This window comes from Phocoena sinus, chromosome 9, assembly GCF_008692025.1.
Source record: "Phocoena sinus isolate mPhoSin1 chromosome 9, mPhoSin1.pri, whole genome shotgun sequence".
Lineage (NCBI taxonomy): Eukaryota > Metazoa > Chordata > Mammalia > Artiodactyla > Phocoenidae > Phocoena > Phocoena sinus.
In genome coordinates, this window is record NC_045771.1 from 93,431,764 (window position 1) to 93,443,753 (window position 11,990).

Consider the following 11,990-nt stretch of genomic DNA (forward strand, 5'->3'; position numbering starts at 1 on the left):
TGACAGATTCTAGGTCCATCCACCTCACTACAAATAACTCAATTTCATTCCTGAGTAATATTCCATTGTATATATGTGCCACATCTTTATCCATTCATCTGTCGATGGACACTTAGGTTGCTTCCATGTCATGGCTATTGTAAATAGTGCTGCAGTGAACATTGGGGTACATATATCTTTTTGAATTATAGTTTTCTCAGGGTATATGCCCAGTAGTGGGATTGCTGGGTCATACGGTAGTTCTATTTGTAGTTTTTTAAGAAACCTCCATACTCTTCTCCATAGTGGCTGTATCAATTTACATTGCCACCAACAGTGCAGGAGGGTTCTCTTTTCTCCACACCCGCTCCAGCATTTATTGTTTCTAGATTTTTTTGATGATGGCCACTCTGACTGGTGTGAGGTGATACCTCATTGTGATTTTGATTTGCATTTCTCTGATGATTAGTGATGTTGAGCATCTTTTCATGCATTTGTTGGCCATCTGTATGTCTTCTTCTTCGGAGAAATGTCTATTAAGGTCTTCCGCCCATTTTTGGACTGGGTTGTTTGTTTGTGATACTGAGCTGCATGAGCTGCTTGTAAATTTTGGAGATTAATCCTTTGTCAGTTGCTTCATTTGCAAATATTTTCTCCCATTCTGAGGGTTGTCTTTTTGTCTTGTTTATGGTTTCCTCTGCTGTGCAAAAGCTTTGAAGTTTCATTAGGTCCCATTTGTTTATTTTTGTTTTTATTTCCATTTCTCTAGCAGGTGGGTCAAAAAGGATCTTGCTGTGATTTATGTCATAGAGTGTTCTGCCTATGTTTTCCTCTAAGAGTTTGATAGTGTCTGGCCTTACATTTAGGTCTTTAATCCATTTTGAGTTTATTTTTGTGTATGGTGTTAGGGTGTGTTTGAAAATGACTATAGTACCCAAAGCAATCTATGGGTTCAAAGCAATCCCTATCAAATTACCAATGGCATTTTTCACAGAACTAGAACGAGAAATTTTGCAATTTGTATGGAAACACAAAAGACCCTGAATAGCCAAAGGAATCTTGAGAAAGAAAAACAGAGCCGAAGATTCAGGTTCCCTGGCTTCAGACTATACTATAAAGCTACAGTAATCAAGACAGTATGGTACTGGCACAAAAACAGAAATATAGATCAATGGAACAAGGTAGAAAGCCCAGAGATAAACCCACACACATATGGTCACCTTATCTTTGACAAAGGAGGCAAGAATATAAAATGGAGAAAAGACAGCCTCTTCAATAAGTGGTGCTGGGAAAAATGGACAGCTACGTGGTATACCTTAAGCTTATACAATGTTATCTGTTGATTATATCTCAACAAAACTGGGGAGGAAAACCCTGTCTTATGCCTCAGCCAACAGAGCACATGTTTCTAGAAGCCTTTGGGGACCTTAAATAGAAGACATCGGAGAAGTATGGAATAATGTATCTTTTCCTATAGAATCATTGGCTATCTGTGGTAAGAGAAGATTACCTTGATCACATTCTAACCTTAGATTCAACTCTTGAAAAAGCTAATAATATCCCTTCTTTGGTCCCACTGCTCTCAGGGGCTGAATGAGGGTAAATTAGCAGCAGAGTGTCGAAATAACAGTTCCAAAAGAAAAAGTTGAAATAAATGGAACAAACACAGAAGACCTAGAAGAAAATGTTGTTCCCTGTTGACCAAGGAATGACCTGCTGTCCAGATTATACCGAGCAAAAAGATTAGAACCGAGCTAAAGACAACAGGACAGTTAACCCTCCCCACCATGTCCTCCCCTCCCTCATGTCGGGCAGGACCTTGAAACAGAGGGGGTGGAGTGGGGACTGAGGAATAAATCATTTCACTTTATGTCAGCAACCCAATTCCTGGTGCTGCTGTATTTGGGGTTGACCCCACTCAGGAGGCTCCAGGCTCAGGCTCTCTGACAGCAGGAGAAAAACGTGAACAAGGAATGACAGTGACAACACATTTCGTGCGGATGCCAGGGTCAGATCAGGTTACACAAGACGGTGAATTATCCATATAGAGGGATTTACTTGGTTCAAAACTTGTCCCCCGAATGTCCCTTGGTGATGTGCCCTGTTCCTCTAAAGGAGGGCTCACAACCAACCTGAGAGAGGTTCATGTAAATCAAGGCTAACTCTCGGCCTGCTTTTTCAGTGAACTTGACTTCAGAAAAGAAAACAGCTGATGGTGGGAAATTTCATTTTAAAAACATCCCTCTTTCCCTATCCCACCCCCAAAGTCACTCCCACAGTCCCTCCCTCTCAGTGTCCCAGCACCTGTGCCAGAGGAAGCGCCTTCCCCATGCCTGACTCCCTCCAGGAGTATCTGTCATTCTTTAATTTGGTAGCCTTCCTTCTTCAGGCTCCTTGTAGCAGAGCTTTTCACTTCACCTCCCTCTCTTCCCCCTTCTGTCCTCTTGGAGACCCAGTGGAAGGAGGTTTTTTTAATTTTTAAATCTACGATCTCATTTTTTTTTGAGATTTTATTTTCGTGGCCCTAGAGAAAAACACTTCTGAGCACATTGGAGACTTCTAGGAAGGGACGGATTGGGTTAAATGATAAAAGTGAGCTGGTGGGAATTGTGGCCCCATCACCCTACGGTGTTTGGGCCTGGAGTGATGAAAGCTGCTTTTGCACAACTACTGGAGAAGGAATTTCAGGACATGATATTTTCTTCTCTTGCTACCCTTGTCCAGTCTACATTCCTGGGTACCTACAATGGTGAGAGCAAGACAGTCCACTCCTAAAAGCAACTTCACATGAGATTTGTTTTAATTTTCCTTTAGAAAAACTGTGAGTATTTTTGGGCCACTTGAGACCTCAGTAAAGCTATGGTGTGATCCATACCTTTAAGAGCATCACCGCATATATACACAACTATGTATAAAATAGATAACTAATTAGAACCTACTGTATAGCACAGGGAACTCTACTTAATGCTCTGTGGTGACCTAAATGGGAAGGAAATCCAAAAAAGAAGAGATATATGTATACGTATAGCTGATTTGCTTTGCTGTATAGTAGAAACTAACACAGCATTGCAAAGCAACTCTACGCCAATAAAAATGAAGTTTAAAAAAAAAAAAAAGAGTGTCACCTTTCCAGGGAGGTGACTTAGAGAATTCGACAGCGGCTATCCTTAGTGTCGGCTGGTAAAAGGGCACAGCAAGAGCAATGGTTGCCCTTCTTTCTTTTAACCCACCCACTATATAACAAGCGTCCTCATGCCTGTTCCAGTCCACAGGTAAGAGCACCAAATGGTCCATTTCCAAGTTCAGTCCTTTAGCGCCACCTGGTGCTAACTATTCTAATCACCCCTTTAGCCGATAAAATGAAAAATACCTTTACAGATTTCTTTTTGAAAGTCCCAACTACATATAGGTTTCAATTAACACAGTGCCAAGCTCACATAGGAAGGCAACGTTCAGATTAAAGGGCGACATTATCATTGCTGTTCTTTCAGTGACTCACAGGGCATGGTTGTTTTTACTGTCATCGTTGCTGTTGTCAACAGAATTCCGAAGAGGGAAATTTAACAGAATTTGGAGTGTCTGAGATATGGTAGCTTTTGTCAAATTATCAATGAATTGCACTTTATGAGGCACAAATAATAGTTAATTGAAAATCTAACAAGTATATTGTTAAAGAGATAGTGCCTTGAGTAATTAAAATGCTTAAGGAAAGGCAAGCTCGCCATAACTGAACATTATCCATAACAAAGGGTTATATTTCTTTTTTGTTTATTTTCATATTTTAGAATATTCCTATAAAATAGGGATTTTTGTCTTATGGCTACCAGGGGATAAGGTGGAGAGGGAGAAATTGGGAGATTGGGATTGACATATACATACTAATATAAATTAGATAACTAATAAGGACCTACTGTATAGCACAGGGAACTCTACTCAATATTCTATAATGACCTATATGGGAAAAGAATCTAAAAAAGAGTGGCTCTATGTATAACTGATTCACTTTACTGTACACCTGAAACTAACACAACATTGTATATCTACTATACGCCAATAAAATTTTTTTAAAAAAATAGGGGTGTTTGTGCCCATCCCTCCCTGAGAAAAGCGAAATACAAGAAATAATAGACGCTTTGATGGTTTCAGAATTACCTCAGGGGCCTTGAGGTTACCATTCTGAAAATAAAAGTGTATATACAAAAGGCAAACACCTATTCGGAACTCAAGGTGTACCTCAAAAGTCGATGTATGTATTTTATTATAATACTTTTTCCTAAAATTGAGTTTAGCAAAACATTTCTATTAATTAAAGCCAGTCTACACTACACATGAATGCACTTTATAAATTAATACATATTTGCAAATTCTCACATATAAGCTGTCCCAAGGACTCGAGGCCTGAAAGAAATTAGTGACGGCTCTGAGCTATTGGATGTTGAGAATCATGTCAGTCGAAAAATAAAGTCATCACTGGTGTATTGTTCTAAACAGAGCATGGAGACTAAGAGGGAATCAGTTAAACAAACACAGATATCATCAAAATAACCAAATTTTGAGCATTTACTATCTGCCCAGCACTGTTCTTAGTGTTTAATATGCATCATCTCACGTAATCCACACAACAACGGGTACATGAATGTTCTAGCAGATTTATTCATGTTAGCCAAAAAGCAAAAACAGTTCAATTGTTCATCAACTGAAGAATGAATAAATAAAAGGTTATCCTTACAATAGAATATTATCAGGCAATAGAAAGGAAGTACTGATAGATATTCCAACATGGAAAATCCTTGAAAAGATTATGCTAAATAAAAGAGGCCAGACACAAAAGGCCACAAATCGCATGACTGCGCTTATATGAAGTGTCCAGATTAGGCAAATTTATAGAAACATAAAGTATATTGGTGTTTGCCAGGAGGTGGAAGGAGGAGGCAATGGGGAGTGGCTGCTTTTCATTTGGAGTAAAAGTTCTGGAACTAGATAGAGGGGTTGGTTGCACAACCCAGTAAATATACTAAAGAAACACTGAGTTGTAGAGTTTAAATGGGTGAACGATATGGTATGTGAATCATGTCTCAAAAAGCTGTCTAAAAAAAAAAAAAGACAATGTGGCTTCTGCCTCGTCGGCCTCTGTCCTGGACCACTGTCTCTCGGGGAGGCCAGTTGTCTTGTCAGAAGTGGCGGGGAACCGAGGCCTCCAGTCTACAGCCCTGTGAGTGAGTCACCTTGAAAGCAGGTCCTTACTTCCTGGCCAAGCCTTCAGATGACTGCAGCCCAGCCCACATCTTGACGGTAACCTCACAAGATGCCCAGCTAAGCCATTCCTGGGGTCTCCTGACCCTCAGACCGTGTGAGGTGATAAACGTTTGTAGCTCTAAGCTGCTAAGTTTGGGGACAATTTGTTACACAGCAATAGACATATTCTTAAGTAAAAAAGCAAGTGGCAAAACATTATGCACACTCTGATTCCTTTTTTGTTTAAAATATATCAATACATAAGTAGAAAAAAATCACAGTTACTGCTATCTCTAGGTGGAGAGACTATTTGTATTTTTTTCCTTCTAACTTATCATTATTTTCCTACTTTTCTACAATGAATCTCTTTGTTTCTATAATCAAAAGCAATTACGTTGCTTTTCATTTCTTTTATGGGTGAAATGTAGGGCAAGGTAGGGAAAGGCTTTGATAATAAGAAAGCTTGGGAAAGAGCAACAGCAGTGTCACAGAAAAAGAAAATACAAGCAATGTTTGAAAGAAGAAAGAAGAGGCAGAACTTGCTGAATGACCTAATGCAGGAGATGAAAGACCAGCACGAAAAACAGAGTCTACACAGATCTCAGTGACTGTGCATTTACTCACCCTGCTCTGTGGTTCAAAAGTCTTTCTGTGTGTCACCTACTACCCCAGCAGCACCGCCCTCTCTCCACTACTGAGATGTTGATGCAACTACCTTCAGCGCCACTACAAGCCTCTTCAGCCACCAGGCACGAACCTCGGAGAAAGTTCTCTCATTCCTCAAGGAAGATAAAAGACTACAATCATAGGAACACTTGCCTTCTCTCATATTATCACGGCCCAGGGCTGGGTATAGGCTGTGGTTCAAATACATTCCATGTGTCACATAGCTGCTATCTAGTAAACATTTTCTGGGTGCCAGCCCTGAGCTCCACACTTTTTTTTTCTTTCTTTTTTAAATCGAAGGATAGTTGATTTACAATGCTGTGTTAGTTTCAGGTGTACTGCAAAGTGATTCAGTTATATAAATATATTCTTTTTTCAGATTCTTTTCCATTACAGGTTATTATAAGATATTGAATATAGTCCCCTGTGCTATACAATAGGACCTTATGTTTACCTTATAGTAGTGTGTATCTGTTAACCCCAAGCTCCTAATTTAACCTCCGCCCCTTTCCCCTTGGGTAACCATAAGATTATTTTCTATGTCTGTGAGTCTGTTTCTGTTTTGTAAATAAGTTCATTTGTATCATTTCTTACGCATGATGTCTCAGTTATTCCTCACAACTTTTCCTGTTAGTAGTTTAAGTATTCTTTCCGTGTTTTAGAGAAGAGGAAACTCGGTGTTGAGAGAGGTTAAGTGACTTGCCCAAGGCGTCCCTGCTAGTTAATGGCAAAGCTCAGTGTGAACCCACTTCTGTCAAAAGAAACAGAGTAACCCTCTGGCAGCGTGTGTATGGCTGACCCAGCGCCTCTCGCAGGAAAGACCCGTGTTGCTGGCAGCGCGATGCTACACACACACACACACACACACACACACACACATACACACACACACCACCTCCCGGACCCCCGGTGCCAGAAAGTTTTAGGATCTAGACCAAGCCAGCCTTGAGTGCCCCAGCTGCTACCAGTGCAGGTGAGGACTTTGTGTCAGCCACTTGTAACTATCACGGCATCAATCATTCAAAGCCACAGGCACAAACAGGCCATAAATAATTTTAAAGGGACAATACGTGTCCATCCTTATCACTGGAATCACTTGAACTCTAATGCCTCTTGTATTTATTAAAATGGAGACGTGAGTTTATACAAAGGCTATGACTAACAAGAATACAAATAATACCTCAGGTAGCATATTCTTTAAGTTTTAAAACCACTCTTGCACCGTGACCATTGAGGTATAAGCGCAAAGCCAGGGGGCTGTGGGTGTGGTGTGGGTTTGCCGTGGGTTTGTCGTGCTGGTATTCCCCGTTTTTGCTGAGTGAAGGAAGCTGACAATTATTTGGTGATAGAAGATAAGGAAACAACAGTGCCTCTAAACAGCAGGCTCTGAAATTCTGTCTGTGGGGATATTCACAGACGACGAGGAGCTTCATTAAGCCATTAAAAAAAAGAGAAAAAAAATTAAGTAAATCATGGTTTCCAGAAAAAGGAGACCAAGAAACAGAGGTTTCTCAGAGCTCACTGGGATGTTGATCAGTAATATGAGGAAGAGGAAAACAGAGGTGTGTCATCCCAAGCATCCCTCACTCTGGATGAAAAGCAAAGGAGAAACCCGAGAAGGAAGGAGAGAAAGGAGAAGGTCACTGAAAGGAAAAAGAAGCCAGAGGAGGGATGTGCAGGGAGGGAATCAGGATGGGGGTGGGAGCGAGAGGCTGGAGAAAGTGAGAGAACCAAGATCAAGGGACTGAAGTATAGAGAGGAAGGACCAAGGGGAGGAGTGGCGATGAGCTGAGCGTCCTGGGGTTCCTGCCGGGACTCCCCCGGGAGCCCCTTCACAAGGAAGAAAGAGGGCCTTTCTCAAAGAAGCCTTTACATCTTTTCTCTTATATTCTCATTTCCCAAAAGGGATTTCTGAGAGGGGAAAAGCCTGCCGTCTTCGATGAACTCCAAAAGTTTAAGGAGTCTCTTAATTAGTTTCTTAAACTCGAGTGGATAGCAAGTTTTGCGCTATAGACAGACCTCTCCCTCTGATCTCGCGTGCGCGCGCACACACACTCACACGCTCACACGCACACCCACACAACATGCAAACACTCACACTCAGGTATACACATGTATGCACAGCCACAACGGCACACTCACACACATATACCCACACCAGTGCTCACTTATACACACAAACACACACACACACTGCCATACACACACACACTCATACCTCTCCATTGGGCACCCCCCAGCCCACCCCTTTTAGCATCTCTAGCCCTGTGCTTTGCCCTACAGTGGTCCACCTGGGGCCTTCTATTCCCTAGGAACAGTGCCCCGTGCCTTGGAATTCTAATACCGTTCCCCTGCAAAAAGTATTTTTGTCGTGTAGACTCTCCTAGGAAAGCAGTTTAAGATCTGACCAATTCTAAGAGAAAAATCAAATTGATTACCTTACTTTTCAGAAAAAAACTTGAGGAAAGAAAGATGGGAGGAAAAACAGAAGGAGGGAGGGAAGGAGGGAAATATATATATAACCCTCATTAAGAGCCTGGAAGTGCTACACACTAAGTGTCTGAATCAGTTCAGGCTGCTGTAATAGAGTTACCATGAGCTGGGTGGCTTATAAACAACAGAAATTTGTTTCTCACGGTTCTGGAGGCTGGGAAGGGGTGAGGGATCTCTCTGGGGTCCCTTTCATAAGGGTACTAAGTCCATTAGTAAGCGCTCCACCCTCGTGACCTAATCACCTCCCAAAGGCCCCTGCTTCCTAATGCCATCACCTTGGGGGTTAGGGATTCAATCTACGAATTGTGGGGGAACACAAACATTCAGTCCACTGCACTGTGTTCTACATGTGTCCTCTCATTTATTTCTCAAGACAATTTAAGGAGGTGGATTTATTATCCTGTTTTGCAGATAAGGAAACAGAGGCTCGGAAACATTAGATCACTTGTCCAAAGGCACACAGTTAACTCCAAACCAGATTTGAACCCTACCTGCCTGGCTCTGAGTGTGGAATTGAGAAATCTGTGTGTGTTACGGGGAGAGGGAAGGGAGTGGGGGTTCACTCCGGCATCTCCCCACCTCACCCGTGCTTGGTTTTGCCTCATTGCAGACTCCTTTTGTTCCTACTCTTGTTTCATTTATTTCTTATTCCTAAGCTATCCAGTCATATTTTGAGTATTCTTTGAAGTCTGTGTAAATTTGTTTAAAAAAAAAAAAACTCATAAAGAAACAAACATATAAACCAATTAATTAAAAAAAAAATGTGGAGACAGCATAGATTCCAAATCCCCTAGGACCGTGGTGGCCCAATGGCGATGACACTGATGGAGGACAGGTTTGGGTCTGGGCTGTGAGAGGAGCCTAAGCCTGGCTCCTTTTCTCCAAATCAGACTTGCCCTGCCGTTGGTTTCCTGAATGAGTCTGGTCAGTTGTTACTCTGCAACGTGTGATAACAGGATTTCCCACGAAGGGTTTTAGAAAGGTTTTGAAGTGCTTGGGTGAAAAGAGTCATAATAGAGTCTCTCTCTCTCTCTCTCTCTTTCTTTTGAATGTCAATACCTCACACCTACTTTTCAGTTACTTTTTTTTTTTTTTGAAACATCTTTATTGGAGTATAATTGCTTTACAATGGTGTGTTCGTTTCTGCTTTATAACAAAGTGAATCACTTATTCATATACATATGTTCCCATATCTCTTCCCTCTTGCGTCTCTCTCCCTCCCACCCTCCCTATCCCACCCCTCTAGGTGGTCACAAAGCACCGAGCTGATCTCCCTGTGCTATGCGGCTGCTTCCCACTAGCTATCTATTTTACGTTTGGTAGTGTATATATGTCCATGCCACTCTCTCACTTCGTCACAGCTTACCCTTCCCCCTCCCCATATCCTCAAGTCCATGCTCTAGGAGGTCTGGGTGTGGATGACCCCACAGGCATGAGTCTCAGGTCTCCTGGGGAATCTGGTCAACCCCACAGAACAGTAGAGGGTGGGAGAATGCCCTAAAAGGGAGGAAGGAACACCAGGGCCAACATGGGTCCTGGTACAGGGCCAAGGAGTCCCATCTGGATGGCACGGCTAACTCTGGCCTGTCCCCAGTACCAGGGTGGAAATGAGAAAAGTTCGAGGCAGGCACTCCAAAAGGCAGAGTCCCCTGAGGGGCAGGGCTGGGCCAAGGGTCCCATCTGTCCAGGTCTCAGGACAGGTCTGCATTTGATTCCAAAGCCTCTGTGAAAATTTCCCTCTCTGAGTCAGGCCCAGAAGGAACACTGCCTCCCTCCTCTCACAGAGTGGACATCATGACATTCCCCTAAACTCTAGGAGAGTCGTCTTCTCCTTTTGAAGTTACTCCAGTATCATGAGGACCATAGCTATGGGTCAGGAGGTCCTGATGCTATGACCATGCACTATTTGCCAAATAAGTGACATGGCAGATTGAGCTAAAAACAGGGATGGATCTAGGACAAGCCAGTTTAATTCCATCAGGAACTATTTGCAAGTTCAGTGTTTCTGCTTGAAAAGTTATAAACCTGGACTGCAGTGCAGGCCTGCCACCGACATTTGCAGACCTAGGGTAATAATACGAATGGAGGCCCCTGGCCCACAGCCTGCTCCTTTCCCTCATTCCTCCTTTGGTTCTGCCCAGATCATGAAAGACCTCTTCCACGTGCACACAAGCATCCCGGCTCACCCAGCCAACTTCTTTCTCCCCCACCCCTGCCAAACAGCCACTCCTTGGCCACTCTTCGGGTACATAGATGGCAGGCACCATTAGGCCTCAAAAGGACAGACCCGAGAAAGAAACTCATGCAAGCCTTGGTGTTCAGGCAGGGAATTCCAGTGTCCCTGGTATTTAGAGGATGGTCTAGAAGTAGGGGGGCATGGGCTCTGGGTGGGCACATCCCTTAGCCTCCATCTCATCCCATAGGAAAGTTACAGCTGGAGGACGGCCAGAGCTGGTAAGCATGGGACCAGAGCAGAGGCCCATCTGCCTGGGCCTAAGGGTAATACACCCAGCCGTATGATTTCCAAACCCATATGCCAACCCCTACTTTACTTTTCAGTTTCTACTTCCTCAATCCCCTTCAGCCTACTCCCCAACTGCTCCTTTTCTCTCCTGTATAAGAATTCCTAGTTCCTATTTTTGAGTCATCCCAAATCTGACCTTGAAGCTAGTGTTACACAAAAAAAGGAGATATTATATCTTTTTCGAAGTCTACAGAACCTGAATATTTATATGCCGCATCAAGATGTCCTGGTAAATAAATGTGATCCTTGTCACCTATGGCTACTGAAAAATGACTTTCTGGATACACTAGTGGCACTTTTTATCTTTCATAGGCTGGCAGATAATAGGATTGCAAGTTTCAAGCAGTAATCTCCCCATCTTATTGTGGTTTCTTGGGGAAAAAAAAAAGCAACACAGCTCTGTAGAGAACTGAAGAGACAAGCAAACAGTATAACACTCTAGGCAAGAAGTCCCTGTCCCGTAAGAGATCTGAGGTTACTCACACTCTTGCCAGGGGAATTGGCATTGCTCAATTTTGTGATGAAGAGGTAGAAGAGAAGCTATGAGATTTGCCCCAGAAGTCAAACCCAGGGCTGGCAGTCTCCAGAATCCAAGTTCTTTCATATTAGTGATATCCTGATATCAGAGCATGAGGTCTTAAAAGTAGATCTGATCTTTATTGTAAGTCATGAAACACTTTACTTGTAATTTCCTTATAGTGGTTGTGATGTAATAAAAAATAAATATTTGGTTTTGTTCCCAGTTCCTGGGCATAAATTTCCTAAAACTCTTGGAATCTCCAGAGTGATTAGAGTGTCTTTTGTATGCTAATGAGATTCTCCACCCCCCACCCCCCACCCCGACCCGCTCTAGACCACCTCTGGATGGTGGCTGGTCTCTAGAAAAACCAGGCCTGGACTAGAAGCTTGGAACTTTCAGTCCCACCCTCCAACCTCCCGGAAGAGGACAGGGGCTAGAGACAGAGTCCAATCACCAAGGGCCAATGATTTAGTCAATCATTCATGTGTGATGAAATCCTTAAACAACAGCGTTCAGAGGTCTTCTGGTTTGGTGAATGTATCCATGTGCTGGGAGGGTGGTGATCCCCAACTC